The sequence below is a fragment of the Hesperophylax consimilis genome, chromosome 6 (assembly GCF_061612785.1).
Source record: "Hesperophylax consimilis isolate HC1 chromosome 6, BYU_Hcon_1.0, whole genome shotgun sequence".
Taxonomy (NCBI): Eukaryota; Metazoa; Arthropoda; class Insecta; order Trichoptera; family Limnephilidae; genus Hesperophylax; species Hesperophylax consimilis.
The window spans coordinates 1,255,116-1,272,024 of NC_142841.1; the positions used below are offsets into that span (position 1 = coordinate 1,255,116).

A 16,909-nucleotide genomic window follows, 5' to 3' on the forward strand; every position below is an offset into this window, starting at 1 on the left:
AACTCATTCAGCGCCCCGCACTCGTCTTAGGGTAAGCGAGTACGTGTATCTTGTCATCTCAGTCACACCCGTGATGGGGAATGTAGCATTTGACACGACTCATGAATACAAAAAAGCCGCCCGGTCCCAAAGTTTATTTCGTTCATGCATGTTATCTTAGTTTTGTGAGACAATAGCAAGTCTTGATGTATTCTAACGTCATAACTCATAACTATTAAAAATAATAATTAAATCCTAAATATTTCATGAACTTTCAAATCAAAAAGGTAGATTTTATTATAATATTTTCTGTCTGTTGACAGGCGTTATGTTTATGGTGTCATACATTTATAATAATGGTAACTGACTCTCGTGTTTTATGATAATCGGTTAAAAAAGAACAGTTTATTGAGCATTAATATCGGTTGGAGTTTATGGAACATTATCCCCGCGGGAGTGCAGTTTCCTGCAAATATTTAGAGTGGGATGATTTTATAGAGGGTTGGGATATGTCCTGCCAGGAACATAAATATATTTGAAGGTTAATAATACAAACATTTTTATGAAGACACATTATCATAGAGGATTTTTTTTTCATATTATTCTCGAGGTAAAATGTGACGAGCAAGGACTTGAACCTATTATAACCTTTTCGGGTTTGTTTCATATTGAGATAAATTAGATTAAAGACAATTGAAATTAGACATATAACTTGGTTGATTGAACATTCTTCTTGAAATGCTACGACTTATGCGTACCTGAAAACGACAAGCCTAAACTAGCCGCCACCATGTTTTTGTCAAGATTCCCCACGGCAGAGCAGGTGTTCTAGCACAGCATGTCAAGAAGAAAGGCGTCATTGAATGGAATTTGTAAAACTCATCTTCCCAAAAGTTAAAATAAGAAATTTTCACCATTCAGAAATTTGAATAGTTAAATTTTAAAAAAGGTTTTATGATTTATTTATGCAGGGTGTCTAAAAGGTAACCTCGCGGTAATATTTATCTTTAGGGATTCTGTACAGAGGGTTTTTCCAAGGAAAAGATAAAGTGCTCATGTAAAATGAGTAATAAGAACAACCCTTTTTTAATACAACAAATTTCAGGCGTGTTCAAAATGTTAGTTACGTGTTCACCATGTCTGGATACTCAAAAGTGTGCACTGGTAGTTAGCTGATTTCTCGAAGCAACTTCAATTACGATAATTATAGAATAATCGTTCATTAAGATAGCAAAGAAACGGATTATTTGCACCAACAGTTATTTCAACCTACTGATGGTATCTGCGGACTCACTGTACAGTGTACAACTGTGTACAGTGTACCACATGCTCGACTTTCGCGAGACATAACTTGAACGTAACTCTGGCTTCAATAGAGCTTAAGTTTTATACTGAAGTTACCTTAAGTGTGTTAATGCCATTGAAGACTTTTAGTGAAGATTGTAATCGGATATGTCTTATTAGACAATGAATATTGACTAGTTTATTCCTAGAGAACTGAATAAACTAAGTTGGGAGGAACCCAATACAACATATAAAACCGAAACCCTTATAAAGATTTACTTTTCATGTACTGGGAAATGGACGAATACATATTATATTATTTAAAGAAATATGTACTTAAATTTACGTGAAAAAATGATATAAACAAATGTTTAACTTACTTAAATGCAACACTCAGTTAGAGGCTCCTCAGTGCAAGGCTCCGTACGAGTATCTGAAAAATAAAGCAATCGTTAGTAAGAAAATAACATACCTGTCCAATTATTAGATCAATAAAGGAGGCCCCGAGGAAAAAATTCCCCCTCACGACCTATGTCATCTTTGGGGATACTGTGTAGTTGGACTTTTTAGGACAGGAAGAATGGTAAATACTGGGAAGGAAAAGGGTACGAGTGGTGGGTGGGAATCTTTTGGTCAATGAGTCCAAGGGTGACGGACGTATGAATCCATCCGTCCTACTACGATGCAAGGCGATCTTTAGAGAGGGTCCTGTTGGAGAGGTCAAAAGTCTCCCTCAACCAGTTTATTCCAATCCGGCCTACCGCGCAGTTGGTTGACAGACGCATCCGCCGCCAACTAGATAACCAACGAGATAAACCTCACCCCATGAACCCGGGCACCCCTTCTAACTCACCAAACGTATCGAACCACTTGGGGTAACCTATAGCAGATGTGTTGGTTATCCAATAAATGCATACTTATTCCCGCTACCCAAATTTAAAAAAACCCGTCTCATTTGGGGTGGCTTTATGGTGAAAGGGCTATAATTTTTATGATTTTTTACTATTTAAATAAAGTTGGGTGACGGTTAAACGTTAACCAACTTTTAAAAATAGACGAAACTGTTGTTGCTGCTAGTTATTATTACAAACTGCTCTCAACAGTCCCAACCACCTGGAGTCAGTAAGAAGCAGAGAATGGACGATTACCTCGAGAGGGTTTTCTATTCTGGTAAGAATAACAAAGTCGAAGTTAATGTTTCAAAGACCCAATCCTGTCTGCTTACGTCTAGAAGGGGTCGAAATAACAATCTAGTCTCATTCAACGGAAGCAATCTTCCCAACATACCTTCAATTGATGTGCTTGGTGTAAGTCTAAGTGATTAGCTCAGGCACGGAGGCAGAGACAAGCTAGCCTCACAAAAGCTGGGTGTGCTGTACAAGTGTACATGTACAGTACTGGAGATAGTAAACAACTGCTGACCACTGGCATTGTTGAATTTGGCAGCCTCCTATGGCCCGGAGCCCCAAAATACCTGAAAAAAACCCTCGACTCTGTGCAGAAACGGGCGGTCCGTTTGTTAGATTACCTTATCGCCCTACAGGCGGATTGCAATCTTTAGAGCACAGGCGTCAGTTTTTATTCTTGTTCTACCATTATTACAATGAAAGTTGCTCCGCTAGCCTCATTGATCCCTTTGGCACCGGTGCATAATTGGTAAACACGACAAAAATTTGTACACGGTTGACATTTGTCACATTTGCCGGCCTCTGTTTTTCCTCCCTCCTACAACATGGGTCTTGAAGAGACCCATGTTCAACAAAAAGACCCTCAACACAGCATCCCCAGAAATGAAATAGGACCTGATTCTCCCCAGGGCCACCTCTATGGAGTCAATGTAAAAAAAAAGTTATGACATCCTCAATCAGGGTATGTTGAGAGTCTGAAAGTAGTGGGAAAGGGAAGAAGATGGGTAAAAGGAAAGCGGGAAAGTACCTAGCTATTCAGATCTGGTCACCAAATCCATTTAAAGCAATGTTTCAATTCTGAATTATTGTTTTATTAAGTAGACATGTCATTGTGTTTAAACATTTATTATGAAATACGCGGCTGTTCCTTTTCATCATATTCTTAAGTCTTTATCTGGATCCATTTCAGCAATCATTATAGCAATTCAAATTCTCAATTAAATAAAAATTTACAGCAATTCATTTTGAAAATACGTCCGGCATACCCGATGCCACCTTTTAGAACCACGCTGGATGCGTTCTCTAAAGAACTCAAACTATAATGCTAACAAAACTAATAACTTTGTCAAGCGTCCAAATACTTGACTCATAAATTACACTCTCAAAATCATAGGAGCAACTTAATAATCCACTATCAGAGCAATCTAATGGAAAAGTTGGTAAGATCAAATAGATGACATTTAAATTGGCAAAAGCATCTTCATTATATTTCAGCTTTCATAACATCATTGGAGGTTTTTTATTGTCATCGTATTCATGCCGGAAATTGGTTTTTCCTTTCGATGTTTTGTTTTCCTGATTTGATATCGTTATTTTATGTTCAGCCGATCAAATAAACTTGGAAAATCTATTGCAAAACATGGATAACTAAAAGAAAATAACTTGATGTTTCTTACGGACCAGATTTTGGAAGGGTAATATAAACTTGTGTACTGTTGAAAATTGAAAAAAGAAACAACAGCAAAAAGGCTTACAAACTTTTTTATTTTAAATAATTGTAATAATAAAACAATGATTAAATGAGTCGTTGTATTTTTCCATAAAAAAAAATTATTTATTTTTTTGCGGAATAGCTTTTTTCCATCTACCACAAAGTTATTAAGCGACCGACAAAGCAATGAAAAAGCTTTCAACGTTTTTTGAGTAAAGCTTAATTAGCAATTAGTCAGGTGCACGGAATGAATTTGTTGAAATGATAATTTTATGGTTTTCAACAACTGGAAAATAAAAATTCTTCAAAAAACATATTAAATCTTCTCACAAAAGTTTTCACTAAATATATTAAATCTTGTTCTCACTAAATTTTTGTTCTGTGTTGATTTTTTATGGACTCAATTTTATTTATTTATTTTAAAATAGCTTTATTTCGGACCTGTTTTTAAAGCATTTTCGCATTCTGAAAAAAATTACAATTCCTTCTTAATCGCGGAACAGCTATTAAATATAAAAATGTGTAAATCAGGAAGAGCGAATCGTAAGTGATTGAAAGAACCCTTAAGTAATTAGTAAATCGGGAGGAGCGAATCGTAAGGGATTGAACGAACCCTAAAGTAATTAGTAAATCTGGAATAACTAATCGTAAGTGATTGAAAAAACCCTTAAGTAATTAGTAAATCGGGAATAACGAATCGTAAGTGATTGAAGGAACCCTTAAGTAATAAGTAAATCGGGAATAACGAATCGTATTTTTAAAAACAGTATTATTAAAAACCCTGAAGAAGTGAGCGTTGCTCATGAAACATGTTGGTAATAAACAATAAAGGTGGTAAAAACGAAGAATTTTATTAATTTCAATTAAAATGGTGCCACAAAATAAGTTTGCTGTGTTAGAAGAAGTAGAAGAAGGAATCGTAAGTGATTGAAAGTACCCTTGGGTAATTAATATTGTTTCATAAAACAAGTTTTTTAGCTTGATATTGAAAAATAATTTCAAAAAGAAGGTATATTATTTGTAAATAAATATAAAACATGTTATTTACTGACCATTCAGGCAAATTGGATGGAATGACAAACAACTCTGAATTGGTACCCACGTATTACTTCACATTCACACCCTTCCGTGATTTTTGCAATGACCGGAGTCACGTATTTGATTTATTCGATCGTGCTTTGTTTTCCAATGTCTTCCACAGGCTTCCAAGGATCTGTTTAAGTAATTTCACATGCCATATTAATATTTAAATCAAAATCATGCTTCCTTGAAAAAACATTTCGCATGGACACATTCGACCGGAAAGTAGCCGCGTGGGCTAGCGGTAAATATTTGCATAACAATAATTATAATAGTTATCACGGCTGCGATTTAATTTATTTAACTGTGGCGACACCATAAGCTGCGCGCCCAGCCGGCCGCGCGACGGGCAGCAATCCGCGCGGCTGGGCGGCCGAAATATAACGCTGCAAAGTCTGTTGCTAGGATAGATATTACTAGTCAGCGGTCCTTTACCATTTTTGTATTCACTGCTTTTGACCAAAATGCGAATTGTGATGAAAAACACCAAATGACTACAGGTCGATTATTTCAGTCATCGCTAGGTTTAAATAAAATTAGTACTTTGTTTGTTGCCAAAACGAATTATTTAAAAGAAACGTTAAAAATACATAACTGACAGTTTTCATTGAACGGAAAGTTTACAGAGTAGATTTTTAAAACCGCTACGACTATATTTAACCAGCCTTTTTAAAATTAAAAACATATCAGTTAATTGGAATAACTTTTGAAGATTACACCCATAGATGTAATTTATACCTTACCGGTTTTGAAATATGAGATCAACAAAATAGAGAGTTGGGTTTTCAGTGTTCTATTTCCAGATGCAAACGTTACCTTTTGATTTTTCTGTGTCTTGTTCTGTTACGTGTTTCGTTCAGATTTATTAGTATGATTCTTCCTTAATGACAAATCTTCAAATATTCATTAAAATTCTCAGATTAATATAATTCTAATGATACCTACATAACAACATTCAGTCGAGCGATTGCTTGCATTTATAAACATTTACCATAGTATTTAATTAATAACATTTCTCAAAATATTAATACCGCAAAATATATACTACTTACTGCGGCTTAAAGCCAATGATGCCATTTAGATTTCGCCGCTTATCCCATCTGTTTAGGTTAAATAAATTTGGCACATTATGACAAACGATCGCTCAAAACTTTTGGCAAACTTATCAAATCACTCGAGCGGAAAATATTTTGTCATTTAAAATCATTACCTTGTAGCTTTCTACAGATTTAAGAATTATCATTAGATCTAATATAATATTGCGCGATATGCTTTCGTAACGCCGCGGAACACTTGTGATAAGTTTGCGGACAACTTGGAACAAGTTTGTGGACAACTTGGAACAAGTTTGCGGACACCTTGTAACAAGTTGGCGAAACAATGGTGATTCGTAAAAAAACGGTTATTGACCACTGCTCTGGATACGGGAGAAGCCGCGGAAAATGGGACAATTTCACTATTTTGCGTCATCGGTGGATAATAATTTCAGTCCATTATTGTTATAATGCAATACAGTAAATGCGCAATTTCACAATGCAAATACACTTGCACAAATTAATATTCATCAAAGGGCAGTTGTTTATTTAGTATATCGACGCAGAAACAGAGATTTTGTTTTGAATTATTGCGTTACGAACATATCATTTTTCGTTTTAGAGTTAAATATTGAAAAAACATCACTTTAAACTGGTTTTTAAATTGAAACATTAAACATACCCAACGTACACATAAAACGAAAGCAAGATAGAAATAAAATTTGAATAAATGATAATGTTCTACGATCCGGTTATTAATAATAATTACTATTGTTGAATTCTATAAACATTGTCAATCAACTCTAGAACTTTGATTTTATTATATTTTAAAAATTCATATCACAAGCGATATAGTGGATACCAACACTATTTTTTTTCAATTAATTAATTCGTAATTCTATATTTGAAATGTGTACACGTCTTTGACAGATATTTTAATTTTTCAACTTTACAAGGGTGTGTTTTAAATTCTTTCAGCTTCCCAAATAATCCTACAAATTTTAATAGCTGGGCTAGTATTATAAAATGCAGCTAGGACTATGGATGAATGGATCTAAGGATATAATTTACGAAATGATTTTAAATTATACAAATACTCCAAAATATTCACAAAATATCCATAGAAATATGAATTAAGACATTGAAACACAAGAAAGAAATAAATATATACCAATGACACAACAATATAAATTTTTTACAATTTACCGGCGTGATGCCTTGGGAAAAAATATCAGAACTTTTTAAATAATTGATTGCAGTAAAGTCTACATACTTTTGTACAACACAGTATAAGGGATGAAAGATGTTTCAGGCATATTCCAACAGGTACACTTGCTTAAAATCAAGTAAAAAAACAGAATAAAGAATACCACGTGACTTGTGGGAGGTCGTGTTTTTTGATACAAGTATTTGTCCAATCTGGGTTTTAATTTCCAAAACAAATCTGTGTTAACGAAATTCAAATAGTGATGGAGATCTACGATGTCAATCGAGTGTAAGTTAGACGTAGCGTTGGGCTATTGAAACAAATAAAAAAAACGTTTGATATGATTTAAGATTTTCATGGCCAAAAGTATCTACTATAGTGATTATGTTTTGCGGTATTATGCCTTATTGTGCTACCTCCTTCTTTAGCCAACATTTCAGAGAGCTTACGGTGTACGATGTGTAGATGGACAGACAGATTTGCCCTGATCATAGACACTATAATGCTGTCCGAAACGTGGGCTAAAGAAGGAGGTAGTGCAACACGGCACGATACACCAAAATAATTCTCCATAAAAAAAGTTTGTTAGTCATTTAAAAATAACATTGAACATTTAAGATGATTCGAGATTTTTATGGCTAAAAGTGTTAGAGAGATTTAATTTGATAATTTTTTTAAGGAAATGAATGAGATGAAGATCTGGAAAGGAAAAAGATTCAAGGAGTGGGTAGGATATTATGGGGTTCAGTGTGTCTAGGAGTGACAGATATGTAAAACCATCCCTCCCATTGTGATGCAAAGTAATGGGTTAAAAGAGTCCGGCTGGAGAGGTAAAAAGCTCTCCCTCAACCAGCCTCTCCCAATCCGGGCCAATCAAGACCTGGACAAACATCACCCCATAAACCCGGGCACCTCTTCTAAGTCACCAAACCACTTGTGTGAGGTTAGTTATCCAATGAATGGTTTAATGCTTTGAGGTAACCTAATGTATATAAACCACATTAAAAAAAACTTCTTCAATTTTCACGTACCTACACAATGTGGCTACGTATTTGAATAACGATAGATTGGAAAAATATGTCTGAAAGTTAAAGCGATTTATTTTCGGAATATTATGCCGTGTTGCGCTAACTCCTTTAAATTTTACTTCTCTTATCGTAAAAGGAGGTCGCGCAACACTGCGTAATACTTCAAAAATAAATCGAGTCTTTCCGGTCATAACAAATTTGCAAATCTACGTTTATAGAAACCTTATAGGACCTCATTAGGATGGAATGAATCCATACCATAAAGTCCCACTCAACTGCAAGCAAATTTATTTTTCATGTTTTTCTCCACGAATTCGGCTTCGCTGTTTTCATTTCAGCTTAAACTTTTCCACCACGATGACGATCTCGAGATCAACCGAATATTAGTTGACCCCTTCAATTTTTTAAATTTAACATCTCTTTGCAACATGTCAACAAAGCAACAAAATTCATGATGATGTAAAAGTATTATAAGTAGTTCATTGATATATGACATTCAACGAAAAAATATGACTTGTTAATAACTTAAAGTAAAAAAGCGGGTACATTGTTAAATAGGACCATTACATCAAACGTTTGGTGATATATCGCTATTTTGGATAAACATTCTGTCATTGTTGCGATTAAGCATTTGCGAAGGAAGAAAAAACTCTAAATTGTATTTGAAAGGATAATAAATCATTGTGTTATGTAAAACTGTGGGTGTGATTTAATTTTTCTTGACCACATGAGCTTGACAATCTCTGTTCTGAGACGGATTGATTCATGACAAAAAAAATACAAAACCTTTGTTCAGATTCAAATTCTATGTGACACAATTAAATGCTTAATAGTGTTCTTGAAATAATAATAACACTTCACAGCGCTTAAAAAAACTTAACTTCACTTAAAAAATATATATATATATATATATTTTTTAAGTGAATTTAAAAAAGCAAAAAATTATTATAAAGGTAATACTTAAAAAAAACTCTACTTTCCCAACAAAATTGCTTTTTAAAATGTTTCCAGTACCAAATATTGATGATATATTTAAGCAAACTTCAATTATAAAAATGTGTAAAGAAAAAAATAACACAGAATATCAAGAATTTTACAAACTGATGAGAAATGGAAATCAATTTATTACGCCAATCTGTAAAACAACTCAAATGCAAAACCATTATATTTACCAAGCCATAAAAAACTACAATAATCTCCCTTCCGAATTGCGCTGTATTACGAACCAACAAGAACAAATCAATAAAATCAAACTTTTTTTCAAAAAAAACTTATATTAAAAAAATATATGGATATATTATATTTATATTTTACACATAACATTGAATCACTGAAGTAAGAATCGTGGCTCCCTTATCAGGCACAAGAGCTCCTCTTTTCTGATACGGTATACATGACCAATAATGTACCTAAATATTATATTTTGCAAAAAAATGTATGTATTAATGTAACTATGATCTATATTAAAATAATTAAAAAAATATATATATATATCGCAGAATCATTTTCCGTAAATATTATGTAAAAACCAAATTTGGTTTTATTTTTACACTCCAAAATGCTTTTTATTTGACTACTTTCGCATTAGAAAATTTAAAAATGTATTTTATTTCTGTCAGTTCTCACATTGCAACAGAAGCATCCCCTCCAGGGGCCAACTTATAATGGCCGCACTATCCCAAATAGTTTGAGCGGACGCAACTCCCCAGAAACCGTTTTAATTCGTCCAAATGAACGAGAACAGGAGGCGGCCGACGCGCGACGTCCGCGGCGGACTATTTGCACAAATTAAAGAACATTTAGGCCTCGCTCAGCCTGACTAGATCGGACGATACCAGAGACGATTCACCCGGGGGTTGGACTGCATTGAATGCTCACAAATTAAATACACATCTGCACTAATGGGGCGCTTGTTTCTGGAATACCTGCAAATTGACTGTTGTCAACCAGATTCGCTCGGTTTTATATAAAACTTTATTGTATGTGGTGAAAACGTTTTAAATATTTAGGTATTGGTTGTGTTAAGATATACTCTTTAAATGAAGCACTTTTTAATTTCTGTGACAAATTTAACAGTTTATTGGGCAGTTATTGATGTATTTACATTGTACCGACCAAATATAAACCCCACTCAACGGAAAAACATGATTGTTATTTCTTGGAAGTTCTAAGAAGAGAGAGAGAATCACGTTCTTACGTTAAATTTATATACAATTATATTAGACTTTTGAGAGGGGGGAATTATATCGCTTATACTGACGTCTATGACATAATAAAATGATTATTTACCCTTAAACAATACCCAAATAAAAATCAATTTGGTTTAAATCTTGACTAAATTCCTTGACAAACGTAATGATCGAATTTTGCTATGGATAAAATCCGAAAACAATGTAAAGTCGATGTACAAGATACAGAAAATGAAGATTCGATGGTTTGGGCAGATTAAGCATATATGTAATTGAAGAATTTAGAGGATGCCACACAAGAGTCACAACTGCTCTAAACCGTCTGAAACCACTGAGACCATAGCAACCCCAATTGGGGTATATTGTGAGGCTGATGAAAGGGGAGAGGGAAAGGTTATAGGGAAGAGCCGCAAAGATACTACATATTATTATTTTGATTTAATTGATTTGCAAATAAATTTAAAATTCGCACGCCGGGATTTGAACTCGCGAGCACATTTTTAAATTTATATATTTTCTGTTTAGTCAGAGGTTTTCAAAGAAGTATCAGGCACTTTTTTTTTACTTATTGAAAATTCCAAGGAATCGGCAAAACATGGTATATTATAAAAAATCTTGGTGTTAATACATCAAATAAATGTATTTGGAACATTTCACAATAAATCATTAGATTTATCGAAGGTAATTTTTAGATAGAAGCTTTGAACACAACAACATCTTACTCCCGTAGGATGGAAACACATGTAGATTAAAACCGCTAAAATTATTCTCATAACTGCGAACTTAAACAAGGTTAAACGAAAAACGTACGGGGCAAAACTAGGACACGTAACATACATTTCATACTCTTTTCATATTGTTGGGAACTCTGTAGAACATATTTTCTCATATAAAAACAAGAAAACATCTGCAGGTAACGATGTGAAATATATGTACACAGGTAAAAAAATCTGTATGTTAGTCAGGAGTCAGGAAGGAAGCGTGTATGTTTTGACGTTTTCCTCTCCTAAGCTGTGTTGTACCTACTACCTATCTACGTTAGGCAAGGTGAGGCGGACCATGTTCTCTCCTTGATGAGAAAATAATTCAGGCTTATCAAAACACGACAAGCATTTTTATAATGCCAGAAACGTTGGCTTTGTCATACGGCAGAAAAGATATGATATTGTTTGAATATTATTTGTATACACTACCTTGTTCTATTCCAGACATTGTTCGAAGTAAGTATGGTAGAATTATTCTTCTTTTTAAGAACACTGCTAGATGTTTTTTGGGAATGTCTTTATCTAGTATAAAACCTTTTAAAAACTTATTTATTTGAGATTAAGAACACTTTACATCTAAAACTTATTCTTTATAGTACTTAGGCATAACCCACGAAAAGCAGCAAAGCTTTTAGCTTCTTTAACATCTGGCGGTAGTTCATTTAAAATCTTAATCCATTAAAATAAATACTATCTTGAGTTCAATAAAAAAATTGTTTTTGGAAGTTTAAAATCTCCATAGTTTCTCGTGGGGTAGCCATGTATTATAAAATTAAAATTTACATTCTTGAACATATATTTCGGAAGCATCTTATTTTTTAACTTAAATATAAATAATAAGGTATTGTAAATTATTCGCTGTCTCACTTTTTTTTGCATAATAATAATCTTAGATAATAATAATACCTCCTACAATTCAATACTGTTCGCATGCCTCTATTTTGAATTATTTGCAATTTCTTTTTCTCTGTTTGATTAAACAAGGAAATGACACTAGAGCAGTAATTAAAATGAGATTCTACTTTACTATTATAATTTAATTTACATCTAATTAATGCCCTATTCTGCTTTAAAAAATATATTTTGCCATTTTCTTAGCTAATAATTCATAGTTAAATTTGAGTCGATTTTCTATTATAATGCCCAAGTATTTGATTTCTTCTATTTCTTCGTTGTGTACGATAGTTTTTTAGTTCGTTGAATGTTTTTACCTATTACAATGTACTTACTTTTGGTATCGTTTAGTTTTAATTTGTTTATCTTTAACCACATAGATATTTGGTCTTAGTGTATTCTAAGCACAATAAAATTATTTCTTGTTAAATACAAGAGTATCATCTGCAAACCGTTTGATTAAACAATATTTTAAGCACTGCCCTATATCGTTGACAAATAATATTTTTTTTTTTTCATAAATTCACAAACTATTTAATTTTATAATTTTCCTGACCATAATCCTATATTTCTTTGTATTATTATAACATTTTAAAATTATTTTTTATTATTTGTTTTGATAATAGAAGATACAATATAATAAAATAATACGTTACAATCTTAATTAACTAATTACAATTCCCGGTTAGTGGAGAATTATTCTCGAGTCTAACAGGGTAGTTAATCAATTTACTAATTTATTTATATTTTTATTATTATTAATTATTTTTTTAATGTTCTTCCATAATAAGCAAATTGCTTATGTGTATGGGATGAAGTATTATTTGTTCAGTTTTTGAGATTTTAAATTTTTTTTATTTAATTTATAATTAATATAAATAGTATGTATATAAACTTTAACACCACAGAAGAAATATTACACTTAACCACTCGAGCGATTAGTGTCATATATATCTACATTTACTACATTATTTAATTAATACCATTCCTTTTGATCTCATTTTTATACACTTCAAATTTTATTATATTTTACTTTAACATATTAATTGCATTCATCTCTTTCTAGCATGATTACTTATCTCGTTCTTATCTAATTATCATATTCACCTATTATCCTTATAAATGCATTTATTTGCGCAATGTAATCCAAAAAGGGGAAGAAATACATTTTTAAATTTTATTTAGTAGATTATATTCTACCCCTTGTTATGAAACGAACTTTCTTAAAATTAAAACATTCAACCCCGTAATATTTTCTTAAAATCAAGTACTTTGTATTTTTAAATTCTTTCATATGGTAACCCCTTGGGGGCGTTGACCATTATCGGGAGAGGCGGGGACAACGAGCGGTCCTCAGCTCGGTTGGAAGAGACACCGGGCTCTTTGGATTCCAGCGCTGTTTGCGAGAGGTTGTTACGTGCTCCACTTTGAATTCGAGACTTGCTTTGCTAAAACAGTGTTTGTCAATTAATTACTAGTACATTTCGATTCATTCTTTCTACAGTGTTTGTCAATTCATTACTAGTATATTTCGATTCATTTTTTCTACTGCCTGCTCCCTGGACGTCTACAAAACTACAAAAACTGCGGTATCGTTCCTTTATTTTTTTATTAATTTCTGTCTCTGCTTTCTGCCCACTAATTTAACATCATTCTTTTAACCGTCCACAAAGAGATTTAAGCTTTTCCTACGCGTAGATTCCTGTGCTGTAATTATATAGTCTTTTTGAAGGCATTTAAAGGCACCACAATAATAGTGTTTTATTTCCAAGATACCCTTTGTTCTACCCACTTCTAGAAGGCGTATGTTCTCTCTTAATACCAACGAACTGAAAACACGGTACCTGCTCGAGCTAGCCAGGTATTCTTGAAGATATAATACATTTCTATACGCGGTTCGATTCCGTAGAAACTCTTTATCTAACACGCGGTTCGATTCCGTGGAAACGCATTATCTAACACTGGCGCCCAACGTGGGGCTTTATTTGAGAGAATCGCTTTCCTGTTGTAACTTTTTATTGTTGTCGTGATGTGCATATATGTGTGTAAATAATTGTTTTTCCTACATCTAGGTACCCCTGTGTTTAAAGGCCACGTGTTTTCCGTAATAACCGCCATTTAATATAAACGTTCGCGAACTGGTGTTTAAATTCAACGCGTGTTTTGCATTCTTCGCCATTTTTTACTCATTGCGTCAGTGTTTTTAAAGGCCACGTGTGTTCAGTAATAACCGCCATTTAATAAACGTTCGTGAACTGGTTTTTAAATTCGACACGTGTTTTGCATTCTTCGCCATTTTTTTAGTCATAGCGTCAATGTGTTTAAAGCCCACATGTGGTTGGCAGTCACCATTTTGTAAACGCTTGCGCCGTTTCGTTTAGCCCACACGTGTTCGGCACGCATCGCCATAGAATCATAGTGTCCTTTAAAAAAAAAAATAAGAAGAGTTTCGACAAATACTTAAATCTTGCGACAGTTTGCGTTCAAAAAAAAATAAACTAAAACGTTGAAGCCGATTGCACCGAAACAAATCCGTACCATTAAAAGGTGGATATTGATTTTCGTGTGTGTTTTTCAACTTATAATTGATTTTCGTGTGTGTTTTTCAACTTATATTGTTTGTTTTGTGTTATTTCTTTTCAGCCATTCTTCAAACAGCTATCTGGACCATTAAAAGGTAGATATGCTGATTAAAAAAAAAAAAAAAAAACTAAAACGTTGAAGCCGATTGCACCGAAACCAATCCGTACCATTAAAAGGTGGATATTGATTGTGTTTTGCATTCTTCGCCATTTTTTTAGTCATAGCGTCAATGTGTTTAAAGCCCACATGTGGTTGGCAGTCACCATTTTGTAAACGCTTGCGCCGTTTCGTTTAGCCCACACGTGTTCGGCACGCATCGCCATAGAATCATAGTGTCCTTTAAAAAAAAAAAATAAGAAGAGTTTCGACAAATACTTAAATCTTGCGACAGTTTGCGTTCAAAAAAAAATAAAATAAATTTCGCGTGTTTTCCTAACAATTTATAATTTCCTTCCTACACTTCTGTGTATATTTTGTCGCGGATTCATTCGAGTAATATAAAGTTAGGTTATAGAATAAACTCAAAGCGTAATAATACAGATACCTACTTGTGCGGTTATATTCGTGTAATATTTAAAGACAAAAGATTTTAAAGGTTTCTTTCTTATTTCAATATTGCTAAATTGGGTTTTGGAAGTATAATTACTTCCCAGAAATACGTCCAAGGTGGGCCGGTAGCCTTTTGTGATACCTGGGAAAAACCTAAAATACGTTAGTAACAGATTTTATAGGTCGTGTTCATTTTAATATTGCAAAATTGGGTTTTGGTAAAAATAATTACTTCCCAGAAATACGTCTTGAGCCGGTAGCCTTTTATTATAACTAGAAAAACCGCGGACAATAATAAAGGGAAAGGGCGTACCTGGAATCTATTCACTACTTAGTTTTGTCTCAATAGTACACAAGTAATTTTAAGAAATCAAGTCGGCTAATTTAAATAAAATTAATAAAATGGACGCCTTAATTCGCTTTAAGGAAGGCATTATCGTCCACGTTGATTCTTCAAGCGTTCCGCAACTAAAGAGGGCATTGAGAAAACGTGGTATTGTCGGGAGTAAAGATTTGCCAGCTTTACAAAAACAAGCCCGCCAGTTTAACAAGGCTTTCGTTCGGCGAATAAAACCCGCAAACGACAAGGTTGATCCTATGCCGGGCGCTGATACGGAAGTCCGGGAACGGCCAGTAGAGATTAGGTATATTTTGAAGGAAACAAAGGTGACGAATTTCGCTTCATGGAACCTTAAATTTAACGGAACGACAGATGTCCGAGAATTCGTAAGCCGGGTGGAGTTATTAATCATATCCCGGGGTGTTAATTCTGAGGAAGTTGCTAAATGTTTCAACGAACTTTTAACGGGAATGGCGCTGCTATGGTTTCTCTCCTTACCGAGAGAGAGTTTATCCTGGTCCGATCTTAAAAAGCTCCTTCTCAGCAAATTTGAACCGCCTAATTCTAAATGGGAACGTAAACTCGAAGTTTACGTATCCAAACAAGCGCATGGGAAGACGGCTAGAGATTTTTTTATCGAAACGCGTCATAAAAATCACATGTTAGAATCGCCCATGTCGGAAGAGGAGCTGGTGGAAACTCTCAAACGTGGCCTCCTCCCCCAATACGCTAGTATGTTGACCATGCATAGCAGTAGCTCTATCGAAGATTTAGAAACCGCGTGCACGATATTCGAGAGCTACCAGAAACAAGCATCGCGCCCGCCCCGTGAGGCGAGATCGGAAGGAAATAGTTACCTCAATAGCGTGGCTTCATCAAGCCCTGCAGCTCTACCGGCAGACCCCGGGAAAAATAGCTCAGACAGCGGTTTTCGCAATATTCGCGAACAATATAAACATATGAGGGCGGGCGGTGGCCGCCGTTACGAAAATAAGCGTAATAACATATCCGACCATCCGTCACCTCAGTCAAGTTTTCTCCCCGCGGGAATAGATTTAACCCGACCACCGCCCAGAATACCGAATTCAAAAAACTAATTTCCAGCCACTCAAATAGCCCCCTTCCACGACAAGGTGACGCTGGCCGTGGACGTATTGAGTGGTTAGATGACCAAAAATTCTTAGAAGAAACGGCACATCTTATGGAAATTGAATGCATTGAAGCCGTAGACGGTCGCCCTTACGCGCAGTTTACTATAAATAATGTGCCCTTTACGGGATTATTAGACTCGGGGGCAAATGTTAGTTGCCTAGGAGGAAATTCGTACGCGTCATTCATTAGTATGGGAGTACCAATGAA

The 16,909-nt window shown here is 34.3% G+C and overlaps 1 protein-coding gene across 1 annotated transcript in view; it reads right to left on the reverse strand.

Annotated features, from left to right (window-relative positions):
- LOC149422819 (uncharacterized) overlaps nucleotides 1-16,909 on the reverse strand; it is a 770,637-nt gene that overhangs the window by 525,859 nt on the left and 227,869 nt on the right. Inside the window, exon 4 of the mRNA XM_089632301.1 lies at nucleotides 1,644-1,696. The gene's annotated coding sequence lies outside the window, so the exon portion shown is untranslated. The remainder of the gene's footprint in view (nucleotides 1-1,643; nucleotides 1,697-16,909) is intronic.